This window comes from Haemorhous mexicanus, chromosome 3, assembly GCF_027477595.1.
Source record: "Haemorhous mexicanus isolate bHaeMex1 chromosome 3, bHaeMex1.pri, whole genome shotgun sequence".
NCBI lineage: Eukaryota > Metazoa > Chordata > Aves > Passeriformes > Fringillidae > Haemorhous > Haemorhous mexicanus.
The window spans coordinates 70,888,005-70,915,555 of record NC_082343.1 but is presented as its reverse complement, the minus strand read 5'-3'; the positions used below and the strand labels follow the sequence as shown (position 1 = coordinate 70,915,555).

Here is a 27,551-nt window from a genome sequence, read left to right as displayed (position 1 = left end):
ACTTAAAACATGATTTTCCAGAGTGAATGATGCACAGACTGCAGCAGAAACCATAAATAGAAGGCACATATGGCCATGACAGAGACTATGTTTACAGAAGCTCAAACAAGCACCTGAGGAGATCTGTGGTTTTTAACTACCTACCTATTTGTGGCACTGAAGTCCAGTTTAATTGTTCTGCCAAACATTGCTGAGCCACAACAAGTTTATTACAGTTCATGGAAGAACCTGCTCAGGCAATTTTGCAAGGAAATTGCCTGTGCCTAATCTAATTGCTAAGAAGTAGCTAAAATTACATTAGTTCTGGAAAAAATTAGAAAGAAACAGGAAGCTCCAAAAGGTTCAAGAAGCATCACAAGGCTGTTCCTGTAAATCACAGCATTGCAGATTTGAGGATGAGATCCCTGGAGAGGCTCCCAGTCAGAGTCAGACACTGTTTTTCACCCAGAACAAACATAACACAGGTGAGATGACTTACAGCACATAAAAGTATGATTTCTCACATACTTAATCCTTCTTCTGGTTACTGAATACATTTACATAATAAGTGGGGTTTGGAAATTACCCACTGATGAGATAACACAGATTTAAATGATTTGCAGTGCCAGTTTCTTCTACTTACAAGCTATAGCAGTCCTTGTAAAAGAATTAACTGGGCACCATTGAAGAATCCTATTTCTCAAGATTTTGTTTAATCAGAAGATAAGCAACATCTATAAAATTTAACAAATGGATTAGGATGGCTTAGATGTTTCCAGACTCTTGCAGAGTACTAGCATGCAATATCAGAAGGAATTATTTCTGTAAATTAAAGTTTAATTGGAGGTTGTTGGACATGTCAAGCAAGCTACAGTCAAGCTTGTTAACGCAGCAAATGTGTCATTACCTGCCACATAATCACAGAAATACCTCTGGAGAGTCACTTACTAGTTTATGTCTTGCCAAACTAACCCAGAACAGATTTCTGACAGCACCAACAGCTGCTTTGACACTTTGCATCAGCCACCATGATTTCAACTGGCATGCAGCCTGTTGTTTTGCTCATGTGTTCTGGGTTAAAAATAAAAGGAAAAAAAAAGAAAAAGATTTTTAAAAACCAGCTCCCTTCACACTCCCCCACTCCACTGACATAGAGGAGCCTAGAGCAGACAACCTTGACTCAAGCTGGGTAAATACAAGAAAGGGCAGGTTGTGAGCAGACAAAGCAAGCTCCAAGGGCATTTCTCTCAGACTTTCACAGTTTTCTGGTACTTCAACCATCCCTGACTTGCAGAGCATATTAAATTTGCTGCTCTCACTGTCCACTATCATTAGAGAGCTGTCCATCAAATACCAGATTTCTATGAGAGCTGGTTAAAAACCTGAAGAAAATATATAACTAATTGCCAGCTGTGCCTAGGGTATCTTTTTCCTCCACCCTGGAACAGGAAAATGGTTTTAGATTTTTTATTGTGCTTTTACCTGGTTTTTTTTTCTGTTTTGTTTGTTTGTTTTTGGTGTTTTGTTTGCTTGTTTGTTTTTCTTTTATTTTCTTGTGTTAAATTGTTAAGGAGAGTTCTTGTCTGGGTGATAAGTAAAAGCATCTCCAACCCAGTGGAGCCTAAAGCCACACCATAAAGCTCCTGGAAGTTATCCCAGACATAAGAGATTCAAAAGAGCATAGCAAGCCCTTGACTACATTCATGAGTACTTCAAAAAGAGGAGAAATATTCTGGGGGAAAAAAAAAAAAAAAAAACAAACCCTGAGAATTGCTGGTTACAGTGGAAGCAGAGCAGTGTTGGTAACTTGACACAAGAATTCTCCACCCAGCAGCACTCTTACAGCTCCTACTGAAGCAGGATGGTAGCCTGGAATGGTAATGGACTCTCACAGTATTGAGCAAGAGTTTTCTTAGAGAAGAAGAGGTGGTTAAAAGTGACAGCTTGGGAATTTTTTATTTCTTTAATCAGAAGCACAACCAGGGAAATATTTAACACAGTAATAGAAACTATTGATGCTAACAGAAATACTTCATACAGCAATTAGAAGAATACAAATGACTTTCAGTGCTGTCTCAAACACATGACTCAAAACAAACCCCATAATTTTCTTTTGATTTCTGCAAACTTAGAAGTGCTTTAAAAGGAGTCTTGAAACACCAGAGTAACAGGTCTATGTCCCACAAAATTTAAAATTCACATACATTCACCCAAATCACACATGCAGAAAAGTATGGATAAAAGCAGATGCAAGTTAAGGGACCTAAACTGGATGGTAAAGCAAACTCACAAAACCAACATGACCGTGAGCTCTTCCCAAAGACCACTGGCTGTGCACAGCAAGCAGCTCCAGTGCTTCCTCTCTCTGCCTGGAAACAGAGCTCCTCCTTCAGAGCTCTTCCCAACATCCATCCACCTTCTGAAGGGTTTTCAAGCTGGCCTGCTTTTTGCCTGCTATGTAATACATAGCACCTTTGCACACTGCTGCAAGAGATGTTGGATGAAGGGTGCTACACCTTTTGCTGAGCATAACCCACGTGAGACTGCTCAGAGCACGGCAGGAGCCGCAGTTCTGTGCAAGATTCGCTGCTGCTGATAGAAGCCCATGGCATATTCCACCCTCATGACTGGACAAGCAACTGTGTCTGGATGTACAGGGTGACACACAAGTGGAAGGCAACATGCTGCACTAACACAGAAATGGTGAGCACGTTAGTACCAATGTGAGAATTCTGTTTTACACTAGCAATGTAGCTTGTGTCTTCAGCCTGCTCTTATTTCCTTGGGGTGAGCAAAAGCAAAAGGCTGTTGCACACAGCCTTTGTAGTTCAACACAGGCTTTCCTTCTGCTTTGTCAGCTTTGATTAGTGCTCTCTCTCTGTCATCTGAAACACTTGGCTTATAAACAGTCTAACCTAAAAAAGAAAATGAAGACATATACTGTAGTTTACAACTGTGCCTGATAACCCCTCAACACTATCTAATGACATACAGGAAAGCCAGTGGTTAAACTCAAACTAAGCCTCCCTGTGTAATTACAGGCAGTTAGAGGGCAAAACTTAAGAGAAAAAACATTTAAAAAAGCAAATGGAATGATCTTGGGCTTCTACAAAAGCATTTAGCAGATACCAAAATGGTTATAATGGGTATCTTCAAAATAGGACATTGTGCATTGTCTTCCCTGTCAAAAAATATGCCCCTTCACTTGTATACAAATTTGTTTCCCTGTGTTTTGACACATTTGGCATAATGACCATGGTAGAAAACAATGAGAAGTCTACAGCATCTATCAGCTGTCAGTCTCTGATTTCTATATGTCTAAGCATGTGTTTTGAGATACCCTGCTCTATAGAGCAGAATTTCCTGTAACAGATCTTTCATCAGCCTTTGTCTGATAAGAATAAAGACGTGTAGTGGCCTAAATATTTCTCATCAAAGGATGAAAATGGAAGGAAATAGGGGAAAGGGGGATTATGTTTGATAGTAAATGGCATGCAGAGAGACACTAATTCCCTAATATTGAGGAATTAGAAGAGGAGGAAAAAATAGACAAAAACTCTTAAGTGTCACGCACAAGCAACAAATATAATGGAAAACGAGGTCTTCCCCAGACTGATGATTCTGTCCAATTACAGCTAACCAGACTCAGCACCCCTCAGTAACAGATGCTGGTGACTGATGAAATCACTAGCTTAAAGCATACTGTACTTCAATTTGGTGTACCTTTCCACTGAAGAAAAAACCAAACTTTTAACTTTTGATAAGCAGCAAAACAGGACAAGAGAAGACCCAAAATCCTGTTTCCGTAGTGTACAATTGAAGTTTCGTTCACATAGAATCTTCTTTCTATGTAGCTTCTTAACTGCATGAATGGGAATGTCTGTTAACCAGGGATCAAAGTAGTTAACATTTCAGATCCTATTTAACATCTATGTCTATTTTTAACTAATAATTTCACAAGGAATCTAAAATGTCTTGTGCTAATTTTATCCTTCTGCCTGTAAAGTCACTACCTTTAGTTATCATGATTTTGCATAAAACGAAATAGAATGTAAGAAATGCAGTTTAATTAAGTAACAGCACAAAACTTATGTCAGTAAATCAATGCTGTCTGAAATCATAGAATCACAGAATCACACAGAATCAATTAGGTTGGAAAAGACCTCTGAGATCGTCGAGTTCACCCTATGACCAAGCACCACCATGGTCAACTAGACCATGGCAGTAAGTGCCACATCCAGTCTTTCCTTAAACACCACCAGAGATTGTGACTCCAGCCCATTCCCATGCTCAATCACCCTTTCTGTTAAGAAATTCTTCCTAATGTCCAACCTAAAGCTCCCTTGGTGCAGCTTAAGGCTGTGTCCTCGGATCCTATGGCTTGTTGTCTGGAAGAAGAGGCTGACCCCCACCTGGCTACAGCCTCCTTTCAGGTGTTTTCAGAGCATTGATAAGGTCCCCCCTGAACCTCCTGTTCTCAAGGCTGAACAACCCCAGCTCCCTCAGCTGCCCCTCATATGACAGGTGCTCCAGACCTTACTGTCACTGTCCTCAACCCTACACAGTCTGAAAGCTCCCTCATACACAGAGCCTCCTCTCCTTTCCTGGCCCTTCTGGAGAGCTTGTAGCCATCCACAGCAGCACTCCAGTCATGCAAGCCATGCCACCACGTTTCCATGATGGCAGCTATGTCACAGCTCTCCTGGAAGGTTGTTACAGGATTCAACACCCCCTTGTAGGATTAGGAAGACTAGTGCTCAGCACTCAGCACAGCATTCAAAACTCTAGCAGAATGAGATAGTAGAGTTTGTATTTTTCATTACTACTGTTGCATGACACGATCAAGGATGCACACAATATTCAAGGCTTTCCAAGCTTTTGCCAAGGGGAAAATCTCAGAGCAGACTTCTCCATGTCTTGTAATACTAAACGGGCTGGGCAGGAATGACATTTACACAGTTGAATCTTTTATTATTATTTCTTCTTAAAAACAATAGCAGCAATATGACTTGCTATATTAGGTAGACTCCTATAGGTGGGTGCTGAACAGGTATAAAGGTCACCAGGACAAAATGCTATTTATGAGAAGGTTGTATAAACCTCTGAGGTTTTCAGAGCTAACACGAACACAAACTTGTCATGAATTTAAGCTCACTGGATATTTTCTAAAAATCACCACCAGTGAGTTCCCCGATAATATGTCTTGGGAAGAGCTGACTATTCCAGACCAGTGGAGGCTGCAGAGGACCCCTTGGAGCACAGGAATGTTGTTGCCCATTGCTAGCAGGGCAGAAGGATGTGGCACACTCCCTAACAGCTTTCCACCTCAGCTAATGGAGTGTGACACCTCAAGCAGGTGTCACACTCCATCAATCTCCCCCATCACTGAGCACTGGCCTTCAGGATCCACCCATCTTAATTTTTATTTTGGAATGGGTATTGTGATACAGCACTACAGGCACTCTCAAGACACGCATTAATGCATCATCTTTGCACTAGTTTCTGTTCCTGATTTTTCTGAATTGCATCCAAGGCTTTCTTTTATCTTTGAGCTTAGCAGAATGATAATATAAATAACTCAATGTCCAAAAATATTCAGCTTTGGTAATCTGCAATGAGATCTCTCCTCCTCTTCATGATCCTTTATATGCAGTTTCATTACATTTGTGTCAGATGAGCATTTAATGAGAGGCAGATATAATGAGAGATGAAGAACTAGAGCAGTGTGCTTATGCTATGAGGTGGAAACAGACACACTTGTACCTGGAGATCCATGCCAAACTCTTATTGAAGAGATCACTTGCCTACAGGCAATATATTTAGTGCCCAACATAAAGCTTCACAAATAGCACAGAGAAATCTCCTAAGCAAATCCCATAATAATTAAATCCTGATACCACAGCATCCTGTATCACAAACACACACATGCATTCTGTCCCCCATGTAGTTTCAGCAACCTCCACTGAACCTGGCTGATAAAATAGTCTCCCAAAAGACTGTAACTCTAAAATCTATTAAATCCATGGAGTATTGATGAGGCAGAATTAATGTTGAGAAAATTACTTTAACCATCTCCCTCCTCCTGTATTTCATAAAAGAAATATAGAATAAAAGCAGTGCTGTGGCTGGGACTGCAAAATACAGCACACTTAGGTCAGGAAAATCTACATTTGCCCACATGCCTTATACTCTACCTATAGATTTATTTGTCATTACAACACTTATTCCTTAAGTAAGAGTAATATCCACAGAAACGGCCTTATCTGATGCCCAGAGATCATGTTCTCCTTTCTTTTTATTCCCAGATATGATCTGTGTCTTGCACACAGCATTATGCAGGCTCTCTCTACACAGGGAGTGAGTGTTCCTCACTCCCTACACTGCAGGGCTCATTAGCTGTGGGTTGAGAGCATTACCTACTAAGACCCTGTTGCTGCCTGATTATAAACTTGGCACAAACAGACCCAAGTTTGGCAATATTTTCCATGCTGGGTGTCTGCTGGGAGGCTTTTTTCCCCCTTGCTTTGTTGCTGTTTTGGATTTTTGGCATGACGTCAGCCAAAATTTTTCAAGCTAATTCTGAAGCAAGGCATGGGAAACTGAAGTGATTTATTCTTGTGAAAAGCTTCTGGTCTCTCCTTGAACAGCTTGAGAGGTTTTGTGATTTGGACCATAAACTTGCAAAGTGTCAAGGCAAGATCTTTGTGTTTTGATCTCTGCAGAAAACTCCCAAACATGACTAAATTACTAACCTCTGAAAAAATAAACCTTAATTTGCAAGAGCTCACTAAGGAGGTGATGCTTCCTAGCAACTGAATTCCCTGGAGATCCCACCTACAAGGCTCCAGGATCCCACGACCAGTTGGGTGGCACCTGCCTGCCTGAAGCTGCAGTTTTGCTGTGGGTGATCAGAGCTGGCCATGAGAGCAGCTGCAAGGCTGCTCCATAGTTAATTCTGAGCACCTGAAGGGTGGCATGGCTCTGTATCAGGTCGGTGTTTGCATCCAGTTCTCTGCACGGGAGGAAGGGGAACGAACGTAAGCTGTGAAACATGCCCGAGTGATGGAACAAGAGCTTTTGTACCAACTGCACCAAGGCACATACAGAAAAGAGCAACATTGATGCAACACTCCCTAATGAAACATCTGAATTTTCAAAATGTAATGTTTTTCTTTTAGCAGAGCAACTGGAAGGCTTATTATCTAGATTAAAATAAACCAATGAACCACAACCAATTTAGCACTTGCTAAACCCTGTCATGGATACTCAAGCTGCTGTAACATCGTGACCCACTGCAAACATCTTTGCCATTGAGCCAGCCAAGAGAGCTGGGAAATACAGCTCTCTTGTGTGAAGTGCTCTGCTCCATCTGCTGTTTTACCTGGCCTTCCTATTTCTTCTCCACTGGCTACAGCAGGACAGACATGCACATAGATGGCCCACAGATCAACTCTCTTTTGCTGAGTAACTCCAACAATTGGATCACCTCAAACTTTATGGGCGGGGTGGGTGCAGGAGGGGAAGAAGGGACAAAAAGCTATATTAAATGAATTACCAGTGAAATGTAGGAAAATTACAGAGTCTGAGACACAAATATCTCTTATGCAGAAGACTGAAAGGTAACCTCGCTGTGTAGGGTTATCTGATTTAATAAAGTGAACACAAGTATAACAATGCTTCACAGAGAGCAGACTAAATCCAGACTGGTTGGGACTGGACACATGCAGTTCTGGGCAGGGGGCAAACCACATTCCTCAGAAATCTTATGGACCAGATTTAACATTTACTACACCCAGCAGCGTCCACATTCACATCTTCTGAACGGATTAGACTGGAAGAAGAGAAACAGACTAAAATTGAAGGAATTACAAGCATAGCATAACAAATCTTGGTAAGCCCCCAATATATCAAAATGTTCAAGCGTTTCCCACACTTTCTTTCCTAAGGAGAAAGATAATCTTCAGCCCATAGGAAGGGATAATGAAGATAAGCAACAGAAGAACACTACTGAGGCACATCAGTGCCCAAATGAATGACTTCAGAAAACTAAAAGCTGCTAGAAATAGGACCAAAATGCACCAGGTCAGCCCTAATTACAGAGAACAGCTAATGAGTCGAGCAAATCCTCTTGTGGATTGTAGATGGTAGAATACAGGTAATAAAGCCCCAGCAGCTTATTTTTGTAGTGAGAGCACAGATAATACATAGTTGCTCTCTAACATTTTCTGTCAGAAACCTGACAGGTGTGAAGAATTACCAAGAGAAGTTCAATAGCATTTTTGGTAGACATCAGGGATATAAATAATTGTACCATACAAATTGGACACCCAGGAACGCACAGGGCATCACAGTCTTTCTAAAGGCAAACAAATTTACTGGTTTTATACAATTTCTTATATAAATATATAAAATTTGGTTTTATATAATTTCTTAAAATCAAAGCAGCCAATACACGCTATTTTTTTTTTTAAGGAAAGAGAGAAGAAAAACCTGACTCTTCTAATAGGGGGGAAAAAACCCCCAAAATAGCAGATGAAAGTATTAGCAGAAATCCAAATTTTCCTTGATATATCTGAGCTACTGATATAATAACTGAATCCATTGTTTAAGATGTGCAGTTGCTTCTAGTCTACGGAGAAGTATGCAAATAGAAGCAAAGCTTCTCAGATTTCAGCTGAAACATCAAAACCCCCTCAACTTGGGAAGGTATCTCTGTCAAAATTCGGAGGGAAAAGAGCCATGGACTCCCAGGCCCTGAGATACACATTCAGCATCAAGACCTGTGTTTGAAGCATTCACAGCTTTTCTGGGAAGAGCAAATCTATAGGAAATGGATGAATGCTCAGTTGCACACCTGGTGCAGGAAAATGCAGGTCAAGTTTATGGTACAGCAGTCTTGATGGCTGTAACCAGGGACAGGGACAGAACCCCAAACTCTCCAGTGTAAGTCATGCTTAGAAATACAAAAAATGTTATGAAAGGCAAGAGTTTCAAGGGTAGTGTGGACTTGCAAAGAGCAGTGTGACTGTGGGAGAAAATATAACAGAGATCACCCCAAGGTTTTCTGTTCTACATCAGTCAGGCTTCTTGTGACTCCTTGTGATGTGGAAGGGTGGCCGTTCCGTGACATGCCATGGACAACCTACAGTGCCACATGAATATCTGCTCTGGCATCCACGAGGCTGCTTCACAGAAATCTCATCAAATGAAGGGTCTTCTCACACTGTCATCAGCTTAGCTGAGGGAGTTTTAAATTCAGCCAAGATTCCCCTCCCAGCATTCAAGTATACATCTCTAATCAGCTCTTAAATCCATTATGAGTTTTTGATCTAGAGGCTGCATGACCTTTTCTAGGACTTTGATACAAGATGAACAAATAACTGCTGAGCCTCTGAGCTATGTCAAGATAAATTCAAAACATCCTTTTTGATGTCCAGTACTTCTTGGATTCAGTAGGTTAGGGACAGAGGCTGGGCAAAACTGTTTCCTTGCCATTACATTTTCTGCGATTATTTTTAAACTCTCTGGGAATTTGTAATGCCATAGGCAAACATATAGTAGGGTCAGAGATATTTCAGAGATCCTCACATATGAGAAAATCAAGGTCTCTGATTATTCTACCTCAAAATAAGATGTTGCAAATAGTTTGAAGTGGGAAGCATGAAAAGAACAGCTGTGAAAACAAAGAAAATTTACACTCTGTTTATGTATCTTAATGGCTGCAGGAAAACAAATTTTAGAGCAAAATCCCGGTGCACAAACCCAGCTCCAGACTGGCTTGAAAAAATTCCTGGGTGTTTACAACCCAGCAGTGAGAAGTGCCTCTTTTCATTGACATACATCACTATAAGCAAGTGAGGAAAGATGGCAGTTTTCAGTTTGCCAGCTAATCCTCTTCCACATTTCAGAATTCAACCAAGCCAAGCAGCCATGCTCTTTGAGTCTGAACATCAACTATAGGTTGAGAAACATCGCCCAAGTAGAACCTCTGTGAACTAGATTGTCATTTGTTTTTTCCCCCCACTAGCAAGTTAACTGCATCTGCATGACACCAATTTCCATGGAGCCACGTGAAGCAACTTTGCTGATTTTGAGATCCCCTTCAAGAGTTCCCTCTCACAGGCAGAGAAGATGCAGAGTTTGCACTGACAGACAGCAAACAACAGCAAGAAGCAAGAAGCAAGCACCTTTTTCCCTCTGAGGATGGTCAGACATAACAGATGCCCAGAAGGGCTGTAAAGTTTCCAGCCAGCTGAATTTTGAAAATCAAGGCCCTGAGCAACCTGACCTAATAGGACCTGTTTCAAGTGGGGGTTTGGACAAGACAACAGTTTGTACGAGTTTCTTGGCAGTTTCGTGGCAGTTTTTTCCAACCAGGATTATTCCATTCCACAATTCTAAGAAGCATGCTTCTGTCACTTTCCCCTTGCTGCTCCTGAACTGTGCTCTCTTACGAAGGTCAGCCATGGAGACCAGGCTGGCCTTAACAAGCATCTTTGAATGGAAATTAGAACACAACCATCCAACTACCAGGTCTGCTGACAAACTTTTTTTTCTTTGGTGTTGCATAGCATCACTATTTCCAAATAGTCCTCCTCTTTCACCTGTGAACTTTGTCATACTCCACACAAAGTTCAGCCAATCTGTAAGGAAGAACACTGGACAACTTTTAGGATCAAGTATCAGTACTACCACGAAAAAGAAAACTAAATATAGTTTGTAGCAAAGTCATAAAGTTTTGTGGAAGTCACCACAAAATCTCATGGACTAATGAACTCATGCTCTGGTCTGTGGCTCATCTGTGACCCTACAACCAAATTCTAGTTAAAAAATTGTTTGTATTGTTCATAGGGATATAATGCAAACTTATAACATGCACAATTGTCAGAAAAGCTGATCAGAAGAGAGAAAATAATTTAAAAGAATGAGCTGCAGTAGGGTTTACCCAGGAACAACTGGGCAGGACTTTTCATGTGTTTGGCCAGCTTCTTTGTTAATTTCTGGGCTTGACTATCCTCTTTTCCTGTCTCTTAGAGTAAATGTTCTGCAGAAGGGTAAGTGATCTACATTTAAACATCTGCTAGCTAATCCAGATCTTTCTATAGGATGTAACAACATCTAGGAGTTTTTAAATGGTAGAAAAGAGCAAGTGTTCTCGCAGAGCCAGTCTTTAATTTTCGGTTTTCTACCCTGCAGGCTATCTGACTCTTAAGTCTTCTGCCAGTGGAGAATAAGCCAGTTTTCATCTGCAATCTGCACGTTCTGCCTGGAGAAAAAGCACCAGTCCAATATCCTGCTTGTCCAAGGGAAAGCAGGAACACAGTCTTCTGCTGACATGTTTCTTTTCCCAAGGGTGATTGATTGGTACTATCCAGAACTGTGTATATTGACGGTCTCCTAGAGGGAAAAACAAGATGAGCCCACTAACTGCTCCAGATCTGCTGCCTTTATTTTTTGCAAGTTTGAAGGGCTTTCTCTGAATCACTTCCTTCTAGCTGGGACATGCCACTAATTACCTCCTGCTCTTCTCTCTCTCCTTCTACTTCAGAGTGGTGCAGCTCAGCAGCACAGACACACGATGTGCCATATCTCCAGAGCACTGAGGACCAGAGAAGTCTGTTGGAGGCTGATGCCTCTGGAAGTGTTGCACCCAATACAGTCAGACAAGCAGCAAAGCTTGTCATCTGGTATGGAAAGGAGGAATGGGAAAACTGGTACAGCACACATTAACCATCTCCTTATCTCTCAGACATAAGCAAATCATCCTAGTTCCACACGGCAAGGGTGTCAGTCAGACATTCTGGGAAGAGATGGGAAGATTGTAGAGGGACTGGACACCCCCACCACTTTGGGAAATAGGTACTCCCTCTGCATTTCCTTTCTCCTGATCTTTTATACTGCTAGCATGCTTTTTTTGTACCCCTTGGTTTTTAATTAGGCCTTTTTATTACTTCTACTCCAGGTTTTAGCTCAACCACTCTTCAGCAGAATGGAACAGCTACAAACACAATAAGCAGATGCCACTGGAGCAAATGAAAACACATTCCTTGCCCTGAGGCCCAGCATGCTGCTCTCTGTCAATGCTTCTCAAACTGCGAGTCTCTGTACCAGAGAAAGAACACATATAATCAACTATATCTCTTTATTTTCCAGAGCTTAAAAAAAAAAAAGAAAAAAAATTAAAACTGAAAAAAGATAAAACAATCTTTCTAAAATTCTTGTTGAAAACCAAAAATGATCAAGACAGCACCACTTACCACAATTTCCCCCCCGAAGAGAGCAAGTTTACATTCACCACATTTCCTCACAAATGGCTCGAAAACATGCCCTGTAAAATAAGAGAGAAAGGGAGAAAAACAATAAGTGACTGGAACACCACAAATTATGTGACACTTTCTTCTCTCTCTACTAACATTTATCACCAACTTCCACCATTTTTCCTGGTTTAGGGAAGGAGTTAATTGGATCTGAACCTTCACAACTAATTATTGAATTCCACTAGTATTAGGGAAGATATTAAAATAATTGCAGGACTCCCTCAGACTGCTCAGACACATCAGTGTCACTGACGTGATGGCTATTCAGACTTCAGGGAGACAAGGTCAACAACAAGAAATGCACAGCAGCCCACAGCAAGCGTGCCAATTATTTTACATCCAACCCTAAAAAAATTGGTCAACCCAGTATCTCTAAGTCATTTTGTTTTAAAAAACTGGTTTTGGAATTGGATGCACGTAGGTTCATGACAGCCTCCTTGTTTGAAAACTACACAAAGGGAAAAAAGGGGTTGTGCCACACTTCGCTTTTAGACTGTATTAATTACTTGGCATTCTCTAGGAGAACAAAGAGGGAGAAGAAGGAAGCCAACACAATATCCAGCTTGACACACTCTAGGGCCTGTTTGAAGAAGATGGAGAGCAAAAGTGACAAATGCCATCATTTTGCAGACCCTGAGTAAATTTCAAATGACAGCTAAGCTTTATTTTCCCTTAAGGCGAAATCTTTGAAAGAATAACTCATGGAGCACAGACTAACAATGATGTTAAAATGTTTAGTTTGTAAACTCCTAGAAGAGGAGGAGGCGAGGATTCTGCTGGTGCTCAGGGCTGGGAGGGGTAACTGTGCAGCAAATGGAGAAGAACATAACTTTCAGTGCCCAGGTGTCCACACCAGTGAAGCCAGACTAAATTTGAACTGCTTCTAAGTCCCGTTCTCCCCCAAGTACATGGCTGAACTTTTCACCAGAGAGATATCTGTGAAATTACTGCTGGATGAGTAACTTCACAGCTATACACAGATGACTTGGAGCCCTGCACTACTGATCATGAAAACCTGCCTCAGCTGCAGAAACAGCAACTCTTGTGCCAGCACCGCTCCTGAAAGATGCTGTAGGCATAAACAGGAAACAAGAGGGGAATGGCTTCTTAAATCAAATTATTTTTACTGGTCATCATTACATAAAAAGCAGTTACAAAATTAGAATTTCTATTAAGGAATAACCAAATAAATATTCCTCTAAAACGTGGAAACTGAATCACATTGCTCTAAGTCCTGATTAGCAAGCAGGCATTTGATATTATAAAGCTCAGACTTCATTTGAGTGGAGGGATCAGGGTGGGGAGAAAAAAAAAAAAAAAGCATCATTACAAGTCAGAGGAGGCTGTTTTAGGAACAGACATTTTCCAACAGAAAAGTAAAAACGTAAGCATCTTCTCTGCTTGCTTTCTTTGTTTAGCAATTGAGAAAAAGAGTGAATATATCAAGGAATAAAGAAAAAAAATGAACACCCCCTCCTCTCCCATCACCTTTTGTACAGCTTGGCAGAGTTCACGAAAACATTGAAAAAAAAAGTGGGTCTTAACTGCTTTGCTCAAACTCAGGGAAGGTGGTTATTATTCCAGCTCCATCTATTTCCCTCCCTAGCTTCCAGGCATTTGGCCTGGAAAGAAAACATCAAGTCAAGAAACTCTACTTCTGCCTCCGAACTAATTGGATAAAATCTGCATGCAGAAAAGTTAGAAGCTTAGGAAATGAGCCAGATCCAAAACAATCCAATGGCACCTCAACTCTGGATTAGCTCATTATTTTCTTCTACACCATGAGACTGATTAAAAAATTTCCTCAGAGGAGTGACAAATAAGGGAACTCTGTACTCCCTGCTGCCAGTCCCAGGAATACTTGAAAGGCAAGGGCTGGCATCACTGCCAAAAGGGGCTGAACTGCCCCCAGCACTGGTGTGGAGCTTCTGGATGCAGCCCTGGCAGAGCTCCCTTCCTCTCTCCCTTTCTCCCTCACCTCAGCACAAGTGCCTGTGCAGCAACCAGGATTAAACCAAACTGGGGAAATTCTTCAGACAAGTTTGTCTGAGGAATGGCTGAAAAAACCCCAAACAAACAAATAAAATAAAATAAAATAAAATAAAATAAAATAAAATAAAATAAAATAAAATAAAATAAAATAAAATAAAATAAAATGAGGCCTGTGCTAACTCTAGGGTAAAAGGGAGGAAAAGATGGAAAGGATGGACCAAGAATACAGCTCCACTCGTAATATGGAACATTCCCATGTTACAGCATGCTGCTCCTTTATACATGCCAAGAGAGTCTAGCTCAAGCCTTTCACTGAGACCATGTATGACCAAAACTAGCACAAGGACTAGGGAAAAGAGTGTCTTGTTAAATCCAAGGCAGCCACACAATTTGCCACATCTCTAGCCCTGCAAGATTTTCAGAACTGTAAGGATGGCAGATAGAAGGCCTGGAGAAGCCTTTTTCTTGATTTTAGATGATGGTGAAAAATGTGCTCTATCTCTGAGGCTACAAAGGAGAAGAGAGGCTTGGAGATGGGACAGGGAGGGAGAAGGGAAGGGAAGGATTTTGCTGCATAATTGAGGGTGAGGGCGGGACATAGCATGCAGAGTAAACCAAAGATTATTCACTCTTTATTTGTGTTCAATCTGGAGGCCCATACACAACTCAATTTTAGTCTTAATGATTTTCATTTTACCCAAGAATGCAGGGGAAATATTCCTTTTTCTTGAAGGCTTTGGATCATGATACATATCTCCAAATTTTGATGAGCACTTTTCAGAAAAGCTCTGCCCACTTTGGAGAGCACAGCACAGGAGATGCAAAATAAATTAATACAGGCCTCAAGACAATATAGGCTTCTTTTACAATTAGTATAACAAATAAAAGAGGAAACAAACAGTTTCTCCAACCAGTGTCCAAATGAAAGCTGTCCAAGCATCTCCTCCTACATGGCAAGATACAGAAAATCCTTTGCACACCAATGGACACAAAAAGTGCTGAATCTCAGAGCGACATGATTGGAAACATTAAAGAAAAGCAAAACAATTCTGGGGGCTAATCAGAGTTATTATCTGCCAGGACCAGCCTTTTCCTATGGGCAGCACGAGCTTCAACAAACTGCCTCCTTTTACCAAAAACCCACATCCCCCTCCTAGTGTTACATGTATATCAGCAGTGTAGTTATGTAGCCTTGTGGAAAAGTTACTTTCTTTTTGTAAAGAAGTATTTTGTGAAACGATGTGGCAAGCAGCATAACTAGACATCATTTGTGTGTTCTGTTTCATGTCATTGTCTGCTTCATGAGACAACCTCTACTTTTCCTCATCAGCTTTCAGATGTGTTTTTGTCAGTTCATACTGGAATCAGAATTAAGTTTATTACTACTGACAAAGAGAAATCACTGAGAGCAGACATGATAAGTACTTTTTTCTCAACCCCGCACTCCCAAATCCATCAGCACTCACCAACTTCAAGGGTCTTTGAATCAAATGCACTGTGAATAACCCTAGATGTGAACCCACAAAACTCCTGATTGTTCATTGAAGCAAAAACTGTTCAGTGACAATTTACTCACCATTGAAAACAGATAATAACATGACTGAAAGCATAAAAGCAGCCACACAGAGGGTGCTGGTCTGGTACATGTTGCAGTTCATATGAGTTTCACCCAGCTGGGGGAAGTGGCTGGTTGAAGTCATAAGTGGTCTTACATACTTTTCAAATGCCAGTAGATGCAATTGAGTTTATGGCACTCAAACACAGAAGAAAATCTACATAATTATGAACATCTGTCAGTTTTCTGTTAGCAACATGCTTCTGCTGCTGTTTTTTCAAACCTCAAGTAGAAGCAGGCATTCCTGGTGCTTGGGCTGCTATTTTACTTGGCAAAAACTAGGAAGATTAAGTTTTTCATGCTGAACAGTTTACAAAGGAACATCAGGATCAGGATGTGTAACCAGTAAATGAGCTGGATCCACTTTGAAAAGAAAGTGTTGGTTAGTTTTGGCTGTTACTCTTCAGAGTAATAGCCTGCCTTCTTTATCTGTTTCAATGTCAGTCATGCTTATGTTACACTACATCAGACCACACAGATTTGGGGGCATGAATTGGTCCAGAAAGTTCTTTTCAGTAGTAGGTTACTAGGACTCTGTTCTAACAATCTCGAGTTACCCCTTACAGACTGGTTGAGGATTTTGTCACCCAGGACTCTGCTGACACTGCTGTTTGAACAAATCTGTGGAAGCACACATGTTCAGTTTTTAATAGAGTGCATGCAGGATTTTCCACCTATTCCCACCACCTAAGATCTGTAACCTTACTAAAACCAAGAACCAACTAATCAAAAAAACCTCCAACTGACCAAAACCAAGAAACCCCTTCTAGAAGCAACATTGAACAGGAGAAAAACAATATCCTACACGCTGAATTCACACAGCCAGTTTATAAAGGAACTGCACATCTTAACTTACATAAAGTAATCTTTACTGTGCAATGCCAGATTACATATAAAGAGCCCTTATCCTGTGAACATCTGAAATCTTTCCAACAATAAAACATTTAAAGTTTAAGGGAAGCTTATAGGCTTGTTCTTACACAGAGACAAAAGCCTCCCTGTTAGCCTGAAACCACCCCTTTTCTAAGTGAGGTCCCAGATAGCTGGCACATGATATGAAAAAGCCTTGTCATCAACAGGCTTGGGGAGAGAGAACTGAGGGCAGAAAGAGAGAGCTCCCAACAAAATCTGCTCTTGCAACAAGTCCAGACACAATCCTGGACAAACGCAAAGGGAAAAAAACCACCAACCACCAACACTATTAGAAGACTTATACTAAGACAATACTATTCTAGTGCTTTGTCCTCCCATGCAACAGTGCCAAAACTTGGAAAGAGGACAGTGGCTAAGGGAGAGGCACTCTGCATTTTTTCATGTCAAAGTCACTGGGTTTCTAAAACAGTTACTGGAAAGCTTCCGCACACGCAGGATGTAAATAAGGATAACTAAGTCCCTCTGTTAAAGGAGTCCAAAAGTAGTTTAGTAGTTTCAAAACAAGAATGTTTATCTGCACCATTAAACTTGTTCCTGTCTAAAAACACGTCTGCCCTTTCCATTTGGAGCAAAAGGAACTCAGATGCAAAGTCACCACTGCAGTGGCAACAAGTCTTAAGAAACAGGAAATGTGGGAGGAAAACACCGGGAAAACACAGAGGCTTTGCTCGAACTTCTTCTGATTTAATAAAATGGAGCTATGAAGAGAAAGAAACCCACAAACTGTGCTAAAGATCAAAAGCTGAGCTGCTATACTGACTTACCTTTAGCAGATGTGCTGCTGTCAGCTGTTGCCCATGTTCTGTGGCTCCCAGCCCTGCCAAAGCTGCTTGCTCTCCTTCACCCTGGGCTGTGCCCCTCACCCAGGCAGTTCAAGCCCTTCGATACTGCCAGCTCAGTATTGGTGATATCCCCTTTCTCTACTTTCAAGCTGGATAAACTAAACAAAATCTTCATTCACAACTCCTTTTCCATGCATCAGCTTGGCTTTTTCAGCAGAGCTGAAAGCATAAAGCTGGGATCTGGGAACACGGCACCATCCAACCAGCAACTCCTGTGTGGAAAGCGCCAGTACAGGCAGAGAGGGTGGATGTGTACAGAGACCCAGCAGAGGCAGATGCAAAGAATCAAAAGATGCCAACAGCTTTAAGAAACCCTCAGTGGGACAGCCAGTGGTCAGGGTGAGCACGTGGAGAATGGCACTGGTGACAGAAAGCCACTGGTGACAGAAAGGTGATGGCGATGGCACTCACGGCCCATTCATAAATCCTGCCTTTTGAAAGTGTTCTGAGAAGAACCCACACCCTGTGGCACCCCTGGTCATCGGCACTGCTGGGGAGAGAAGCAAGTGTGCAGCTCTGTGTGAGCTGAAAGCCAGCACATGCTGTGCACAGCTCAGCCTCCCCTGGAACTCCTGTCCCTGGGTCAGAGGCCGTGGGCAGCCACGGGGGCTGAGCAATCCATAGGGGAAGCTATTAGCAAGCTCAATACTGAGTAGGCACTCAGACTGAGAGTTACATATGAGGGGCATGTGATTGCAGCAGCACACTTCAGTTCTCTAAATAGTAGAAAAAATACTTCATTAATTACGGGAAGAGCACTTGCATTTCACTTTGCAGAAAAATGAGAAGTACTATGCCCAAAACGATTTTTTAAAAAATAAATGAATGGAGACCATAGTCCTAAAAATAGACTGAACTCTCCATCCCTCTGAGCTGGCTCCTAGAAATGCTGCTGGGCATCTCTGGGGCTGAGGGAAGGCACAGGCAGACAGTGATGCGGGGACATGGTAGCTAGAGCCAATGCTGCATCCCTCTCCCAGACCCTCAGCCTGTTCATCCTTACCTGCCCAGTATCCCAGTGGCATCAGTGAAACACTTCTATGGCCAGAAATAAGTAGTCACACCATTATGAAAGTTAAAAAATACAGCAGGGCAAAAAACCCCCATGCATAATTCAAGGTTTCAGAAGCTTTCGTTTTAATAATTGATTTTCCAGTTTGTTTCAAAGAAGAAAATGCCTTCCTTCTAAAGATACAGGATTGACCCAGAAGGACCTTTAGCAGAAACTGGCTAAACAGTGTATTTACAAAACTTCTGCAGAAGCAGAAAAGGCCATTTAGAAGTGCAATTACATTGCAATGCAAATGTAGTTTTTTGTATACAAAATTTGCTTTTGTAAGCAATTGTTATTATAAACAAATATCCCCTTCCCCTTAAGAGAGAACCGTAGTTATACAATAAATATTTTTGTGCTTTGATCAGTGTGCGTGGTTTTAATTAAGGATATTTTTTCCATGACATACAATAAACACACACACAGAGAATATATGTAGAATATATAAGCTAGTGTTGCAACATTGCAGTACCCATAATGTCAGCCATTCCCATTATGGAAGAAATCATTAAAAATACACACATGGGAACACACAGTCTCAAAGTCCTGGCAAATTTACTTTGAGGCTGTAAAGGTTGAAAGAATTCAGCACAAGTATCTCTTAGGACAAATTGGGGGTGTTTACTAAGCACTTCTTGTAGTTCAGTCAATACATGGATTTAGCTAATATTAAATGAGCCAAATGATACTTATATCTTGTACATGTAACACTTTAATGGCTTGATCATTTCCTATTGTGGTTTCATGACTGCTGTAATTCCAAATTGTCAGAGAGTGAAAAGAAAGCATGGGGGGGGGCAGGCAAGGTGAGCCTTTGCAGAAGATACCCCACCTACATGTGCCACACTTCCTGATGTGCAATATAAAAATGTTGAAAAGAGGCTGAAATTCTGCAAGAATGGGCTATTTGTAAACCTATTTCTGTATCAAAGAAGTCCTGTGATGTGAAAAGTAAACAGTGTAAGAAAAGAATATAGCAACACGATTAGAATACAAACAATGAGAATGCTGCACTGTAAACTAATTATTAACTACAACAAGCTGAAAATAAACTGTTTCCTTTTTGCCATGTTCACTTTAATCTTCTGAGAGGCAGGAAGGGGGAAGACAGGAGGAGGCAGCGGTTTCAGACGTGTGGAGCTTATCAAATCCCAGATCGGATGATTAGAGCAGAACTAAAAAGAAAACATCCTCTCTCCCCACCTCTCTCCCTCCCCAGAAAGGAAGCACAGCCTTTAGAACCAATCTGCAGTGTTTGTTTGCTGCTCTTTAAGGGATTACTCTGGAGAGCGTTTTTCTTAAGCTCTTCTTATCTCTTTCTGGAAGTTTCAAAATAAACAAGAGTACTGGAAATAGAAGAACAAAAACTTGACTTTCTGGTTTATTTTTTTTTTTTAATAGTGAGACAAGTAAAGAAAATAAATAAGGTCCTTCATTGTCACATAAGACAAAACGGAAGGGAATATAACCTTGAAATCTGAGAAGCATTGCAAAACCTAGGAAAACTCACCAATGGGCTGAGGATGGGGATAAGTGAAAAAAAAAAAAGAAAAAAAGAAAGAGGGCTGTCATGCTACTTCACTGATTATTTATTTACTTACTTTAATGATGAGACTTTATGTTGCTGGGTTCTATATTCAGGAAATAACATGAATAAATACATTAATAAATAAGAGGACCAACCACAAAAATGTACTGTATTTTGACAATTTACCTTCAAAAACCACCTGCTCTTTAGTGGCTTCCAAAAAAGACTCTTCCATAGTGCAAACAGGAAATTAAATTCTCAGGACAACACACTAGAACTATGAATGAAAAGATTTTGCATTGATGTAATGCTTCAGCCTCAAGCTCTAGATCAAGTCTTTATTCTTTCACACTGCCCTTAAAGACAACAGGTTTTCCCTCAGAAATCAAGTGTCCCAGTGTGAACTGGAAAAATACAAGGCTCATGTAATTCCAGGATTGTGCTACATTAATATAAACCTCTTTGCAGCGCAGAAGCCACACAAAATCATTTATTTTGCTGAAATATTCTAAGGATTTAAAATGTCATAAATGTCATCACTATTCAGTATAACCTCCTTTTTTTTTTTTTTCCTCTTTTGTTTTTCAAGACTAAGCAAATGCCTGATCAGTGGAACTAATGCAAGTGAATTTCCAGCTCATCTGGACGTGTGATGCTAGCTTTACAATGAGAGTCCTTCCCACATTGCATCCCTGGGCTCCTGGCTCTCCCACAGCCCCAGATGCCTGGTGCCCAGTCCCATTTGCTGCACAAGCCCTGCTGCAGCCACTGCTCAGCTGCTCCAGGGGGTCTGCAGCACCCTGCTCCTGCTGCCACCACGCCCTGCCCATGTCCCTGCAGCAGCTAATGCCCTGGAGAAAGGGCAGGGAAGTCAAATGCTGCCCCTGAAGGCCCCTCCCTGGCTGGAGACAGCCTGCCAACTTGTAAAGAGGAGGACTGGTGTACAAACACACTGAGTAACAGCCTAACCCCCACTTCCTCAGGAAACTAGGCTAAAAGATCTGGTTTTTCTCTTGCTATCCCCCCCTCTTACACAACCAACTATGCAGATGCAGCTTTAAAAGAAAAAGAAAAGAAAAAGAGTAGCATAGACATAAGGCTTAAGGGCCTATATCCCCATACAGCATCTGGATTTCTGTCTCAGACATGTTTCAGAAGTGTCATTGATTTCCTGTTTAATATTCATGCTTTATTGCTGCACAAAGCCAGCCTCCGCTCAAAGAGTGATGCATTACTCTCCTATCCTCCAAGAAGATCCTTAATGAGGATATTCTGGTTTCTTGATGTTCAGAGGCCTTCTGTTGGTGTCAGCAGAAGATCGGCATGCGCTCCAACACACGGCACACGGACAAGAAGTCAGCTCTGTCTATTAGAGCAGAGCTACAGGAGCAAAAGGGACCTTGAATGACCATCCAGGTGGCTTCCCTGCCCAAGGCAGGAACAACTATACTTATGTTATTCTTTTTATTAGGCCACCTCACCTGGCTGGGGGAAAAAAGATGTGTTTTGAGGCTGACAGTCCCTTCCTGAGCCTGAAACCTCTCCCCTGCGTCGCCCTGGTCCAGCCCTCAGACACGCCAGGTGGTCTGGTGAGATCCCCGCCTGCAAACCCTGCCTTCCTTCCATTGCCATGGTTACAACCATGCTGCTATTACCGTGCATGTTCAGCCTATTTTTAAAAGCCTGCAGTGACAGGAGATGCTGGTTAAGGCCTTAATCTCAATAAGGTCTAAAATTACAATGAGTGCTTACTACTTGCGCAAGTGCTGCACTCTGAAAGCTGAGGATGGGTGGTGAGCTGCTCTGCATTGCCTGCACCCCAGACAAAAAGAGAACATTTTGAAGGAGAGACCTAAAGGACAAGAAGAAAGTAGTCCTGCTGATATTAACCGGGTGGGTTAGGTCAGCAGAAAATCTGTAGTGACATGTCAGAAAGCAGCTCGTGCACTGGAGGAGACAGGCATCACAGGAGGCTGGAGGAGAAAGATGCCCTCTTGGAGCTGGCTGGCAGATGGGAGTAGAGAGGAAGGGAGGGTCTTTGGTGATAAAGACAGGCATCTTGGGCTGAATGATGAAATCAGTAGAGGAGTGCGTAGGGAAGGTTACACTGCTAAAAAATGAGGAAATGGGACAAATTTCTTTAGTGAAGACATTCTGGACAGATGGAACTACAATCTGAAGGCGCCAGAGAAATGATGTTGCAGTAATTCAAGAAAACAAATGAGTACTTAGATGTGAATTTCATCTGTGTGGGGTGGATAGCACAGGGAATTTATAAATACACTGTATGCAGAAGAATCTGCTGATCTCAGAGCTAAGACACAGGGAACTAAGAGATGGACAGATTTTGGCCTGGCTGAGGGACACTGATGTTGTCCATGGCAACAGCAGTGTGAGATAATGTGTAGTGCTGCAGGTGGAGGGAGGAAGGGAGGTATCAATGGATATCTGTTTAGTCATGCTGAATGAGACTTGATGGCTTGGTATCCACAAAGAAGTGAAAAAAAGACTGATTGAGGTTATAGCTTGGATGAGGGGAGAGAGAACTAGTTTTATGTTCCAGTTTCAACAACCTTCTATATCTATGTATCTATGATTAGTGATTATATATATATGTGTGTGTGTGTGTAAATACATATTTGTATAAACACATATTTGCATACTTACATGTAATAGCTCTGTATTCAAGGGAATCAGAGGTAAAGCTGTAGTCAGAATAAGAGAAGAGAAAGAACACAGCTTTCTATTCCCTGACAAAAAACAGAAGTGGAAAAAGGCCTTTCTCCTTTTTCTTTTTTTGTAGCATTGGTAACAAAGCATGTAGTAGCAAAATTCTTGCCTGCTAACCCCCTGGAAAGTTTAAGCAGTCAAAAAAAAAATTAGCACCAGGACTGCATCATGCAGCTCAACAAATCCTTCCACATTCGGAGGGCAGGTGTCCCATGCACCCACACTGCCACACACCTCAGAGGATGTGTGAACAGCTACTGGCTCTGTCAGCAGTGGCTTATCTGATACAACACCCCTTCCAGCACAGGAGAGGCGTATTTTGGTCTAGTGATGGATGCGTGTGTAGCCATGTGTCAAATCTGCCAGCATGCTGAGTGCTGGAAACAAATGGCACTTTCAGAGCAGCGCATCTGGGTCACTGCCTGCTCTCGCTGTGCCTGTGAGCACTGTGGGGAAGAACAGGGCAGCAGGGAGAAGCAGGCTGCGGATTTAAGGAGCTGTGCTGGCAGGTAATATCTAGGCCACTGTTTGTAAACAGGATCCCTCACCCTGAACAACAGAAGTGGCTTTTTGGTATTGTAAGGGTAAGTCTTTTGCCCCCCTATGTGATGAGGTGACACTGGTTTATTTTCTTCCTACTCTCAGTTTTGCAGGTATATCCAGAATAATAAACCCACATTCAATGTCCCTCCCATCTCGAGTAAAATAGACTGTAAATCACAGAGAAATAACACACAGAAAGTACTCACAGGCTCTGCTTTTTAGTGCTGTAACTAGCTTGGACTCACGCATTTAGGAAATGTCACATTTGATTTTGACCTAGAATCAAGTTCACTCTGCCTCGCTGAAGCACAAGACGCCCCATTCATGCGGTGCCTGGAGCGCAGCCTCCAGCTGCAGAATGTGGGTTACCAGCAGCAGGAGACATCTGAGAAGGAGCATTCAGAGCAGCACGTGTGCCACTTTCAGCCCTGAACGCGTTCGATTATGAACTCCACAAAATGCATGAATGGTACAGGCTGACGGTACAATCCCTGGAAGTACATACCCATAACAATCCTATGGAAAAAAGAGGGATGCACGCCTGAGAGCAACAGAGATAAGACCTTTTTTCCTCTTTCTTTGGAATATGCAAGCCAGCTAATTAATATCCCCTCCAAAAAACCATCTGCACAGTCTGGGAGCTGCTGCAAGGGCCAGTTGTGAAGATTGCAACAGTAAACACCACCATCATCAGCTAATCAATAGTCATATTTTAAACCTAAACTGCACATGACAAAAACATGAGGTTCCTTTTCCTCACATATACTTTTACATCAAATGACAAATTGTCCATAGAGTTTGGGATCACAACAGTCCCACAAAGCCATTGGCACTGCAGCTGGACAGTCTGTGCAGAAATGTTACCTGGCTTGTCAAGATGCCCAGCTCACCACACACTGCAGTTTTCACCTTGGACAACAACCAGTGTATTTGGTCTGCTTCCTCTCCCCAGGCTACACATGTGCCCATCCACTGCTTACTGCACTTCCAGCCCACCCTCACAGAGAGCTACAAGTAGTTTGAAGCACCTCATGCATGGAAGGGTATCAAAAAAGGCATCTGCATTTGACCTTGCCATACACGTGTATGGGGAATGAAAACAGTGCTCTCCACAAGGAGATGGATGCATTTAAAAGAAGAGGACAAAAAGTAAGAGAGAGCAATGGTTCCCCATAAACACGTGTGTTTTATCAACTGCCTGAACACCAAAGCATTTCCCTTTTCCGGACAGACACCTCTGGGTCACATCTTTCAGCTCTCTGAAAATTTCAACAGCTCATTGGCTTCCGTTTCATGCAAAGAGGGGGAGGTGATGTGGACTGAGCATCAGATAGTCAAATGCAGAAATGGATTTAAATGGAAACTGAAATTCATCTCCCAAAGAGAGGGCTTCCAGTACCAGGACTATGTAAAAGAAAGAAAAGAGGGTGCAGAGTGACAGCTACATATCATACAGCTGGGACCATTTATGTCCATAGAGTTTTCACTGCATGAGCAGTAAGAGAAGACATTTTCCTCCTAGGCAAGTCCTTTCTCACTCTAGGATTCACAGTGGAGCAATTACAAGCTTCCTAAGAGCCCTGCAAAGCTTTCAAGGCTTGCAGTAGCTACAGCTTGTGACCCAGCCTCACTGTAAGCATTAGTAGAGAGCACAGCAATAGAAAACATTGCAGCCTGGATGAATACATAAAAACCAATGTGTGTGGACTTCAGCAAGTCCTGCCCTACTTGCCTTAAAAATGTCCAGTGGTCCTTTTGGTATTAGTGATGTAAAAAATTAAGACTGTAACAGGCCTGTTTAGGAAGACTGACTCCTTTACTCCATCAACAGAACTTGCAGCATTGCCCTGCAAGTGTCAGGCTTACCTCTCATTTTGTGGGGGGAAGCACCAGCACCAGCACGTACAAAGTAACAAGGGTATACAAAGCGTTTTGTAGGCTTGGAATAAAACCCTGTTTGTAGGATTCACAGAAAGAATTTATGTTAACAGAGCAAGCTATTTATAGCAACTCACCATAGAAATGAACTGTCTCTTGGTTCCTGTCCTCGTGAAATGCAGCTTTTTAGCCAGAGAAACCCTCCCTTTACTCTAAAAGCATGGGTGAAGGGGGCCATGGGGAAAGGGAAGCTACTCTCTGACATAGACCCTGCTGGCTCCAGTTATACTGGAGATAAGGTCTTCCTGTGCTGTGGCACAATAGGGAATGATGGCCTGAGCCCAGGGCAGTCACAGCACCCTTCCCCAGCCCCCCAGGTGTGCAGTGGCAGTGAGAGAGCTGCCTGTGCCATGGCCTATCGCTCACAGCTCTGAGCTGTGCCTGTCCTTGCTCATGGACACACAGGATCAAGCAGCACTGCTCTTCCCAGGTTCCTCGAGACCTGAATGTTTAATTACAGGCTCTTAGGCAACGTTAATCCAAGTATAGCTAAGGAAGATTACAGTTCCTTGAAAGGGCTCAGGGACAAACAAGAAGGAGAGAACCCGGTCTCTTTCCAGCCAGCCCTTCAGAGCATCCCAAACCAGAGCAACATGTACATATCCTCACATTTCTTACACTTTCTGAAATGAACGTATACATACCTTAATTCTGATCACACACAGCCAGCCAGCTAGACACTCACATTCCTGTGAGTTTCACAAACCTCATCACATTAGCAAAATCATTACATGAAGTAGTCTCACCTATTTGTTACAAATGACCCAGATCCACAGTCTGCTTACTATGCAAGCTTAATTAATTATTTCTGCCAGTTTGCTCAGACAAGAAGCTGAGCAAACTGCAGGCACAAGACTGCACCCTCAGCAAGTTAGCTGGCACCAGGCTGTGTGGTGCAGTTGACATGCTGGAGGGAAGGAGTGTCATCCAGAGGGACCTTAGGAGGTTTGAGAGGTGGGACTGTGCAAACCTCGTGACATTCTACAAGGCCAAGTGCAATCAGGGTCAGGGCAATCTCAAACACAAGTACAGGCCTGATGGAAAATTGATTGAGAGCAGCCCTGAGGAGGACCTGGGGATGCTGGTGGATGAGAAGCTCAGCGTGACCCAGCATTGTGTGCTCACAGCCCAGAGAGCCAGCTCTGTCCTGGGCTGCATCCAAAGCAGCGTGGCCAGGCAGGAGATTCTGTCCCTCTGCTCTTGTGAGACCCCACCTGGAATGCTGCACCCAGCTCTGGGCCCCAGACATGGGAAGCATGCAGACCTTCTGCAGTGAGTCCAGAGGAGACAATGAAGATGATCAGAGGAGCACCTCTCTTATGTACATAGGCTGAGGGAGCTGGGGTTGTTCAGCCTGGAGAAAAGAAGACTCCAGGGAGACCTTATTCACCTCCCAGTACCAAAAAGGGGGCTGCAAGAGAGCTGGAGAGGGACTTTCTACAAAGGAATATAGTGACAGGACAAGGGGAAATGGCTTTAAACTGAGAGCAGGTTTAAATGAGATATAAGGAAGAAATTCTTTACTCAGAGGTGGTGAGACACTGGAACAGGTTGCCCAGAGAAGCTGTGGATGCCACATCCCAGGAAGTGTTGAAGGCCAAGTTGGATGTGGCTCTGAGCAAGTTGGTCTTGTGGAAAGTGTCCCTGCCCTTGACAGTGTGGTTGGAGCTAAATGAACTTCAAGGTCCCTTCCAACCCAAACCATTCTATGATTCTATTAAAAAAAAAAAAAAAGTTTTGGAAGAAAAAGAAAAAAGCAAAATGGACCAGTTTTGCTGCTTCAAAGTACAAAAATAGTAGATGAATAAATCAGAAACTAAAACATGCACACACAGACAAATCCCTAATTTCTTTTAAGTACTTACATAAATAAGATGCAATTGATTTCTATATCCCTATCAGTAAGGCTTCTGTTGTTGGGCTTTTATATCTCAAGATCAGTGCTATCTGGCTAATAAACTAGACCCTGGTGTTCAGAGATTACAGTTTAGACTGACTTAGAAAAGGGAAAATAATGAAACAAGTCTTTTTAACCTACAAAAAGTTCTTATACTTTGGCAAAAGCATTAGTTCAGACTAA

At 42.2% G+C, this 27,551-nt stretch overlaps 1 protein-coding gene across 3 annotated transcripts in view; it reads right to left on the bottom strand.

Moving 5' to 3' along the window:
- Positions 1 to 27,551, bottom strand: part of FYN (FYN proto-oncogene, Src family tyrosine kinase) — a 140,513-nt gene that overhangs the window by 66,283 nt on the left and 46,679 nt on the right. For all 3 annotated transcript variants that reach the window (XM_059842274.1, XM_059842273.1, XM_059842275.1), the window contains exon 2: positions 12,237 to 12,307. The gene's annotated coding sequence lies outside the window, so the exon portion shown is untranslated. The remainder of the gene's footprint in view (positions 1 to 12,236; positions 12,308 to 27,551) is intronic.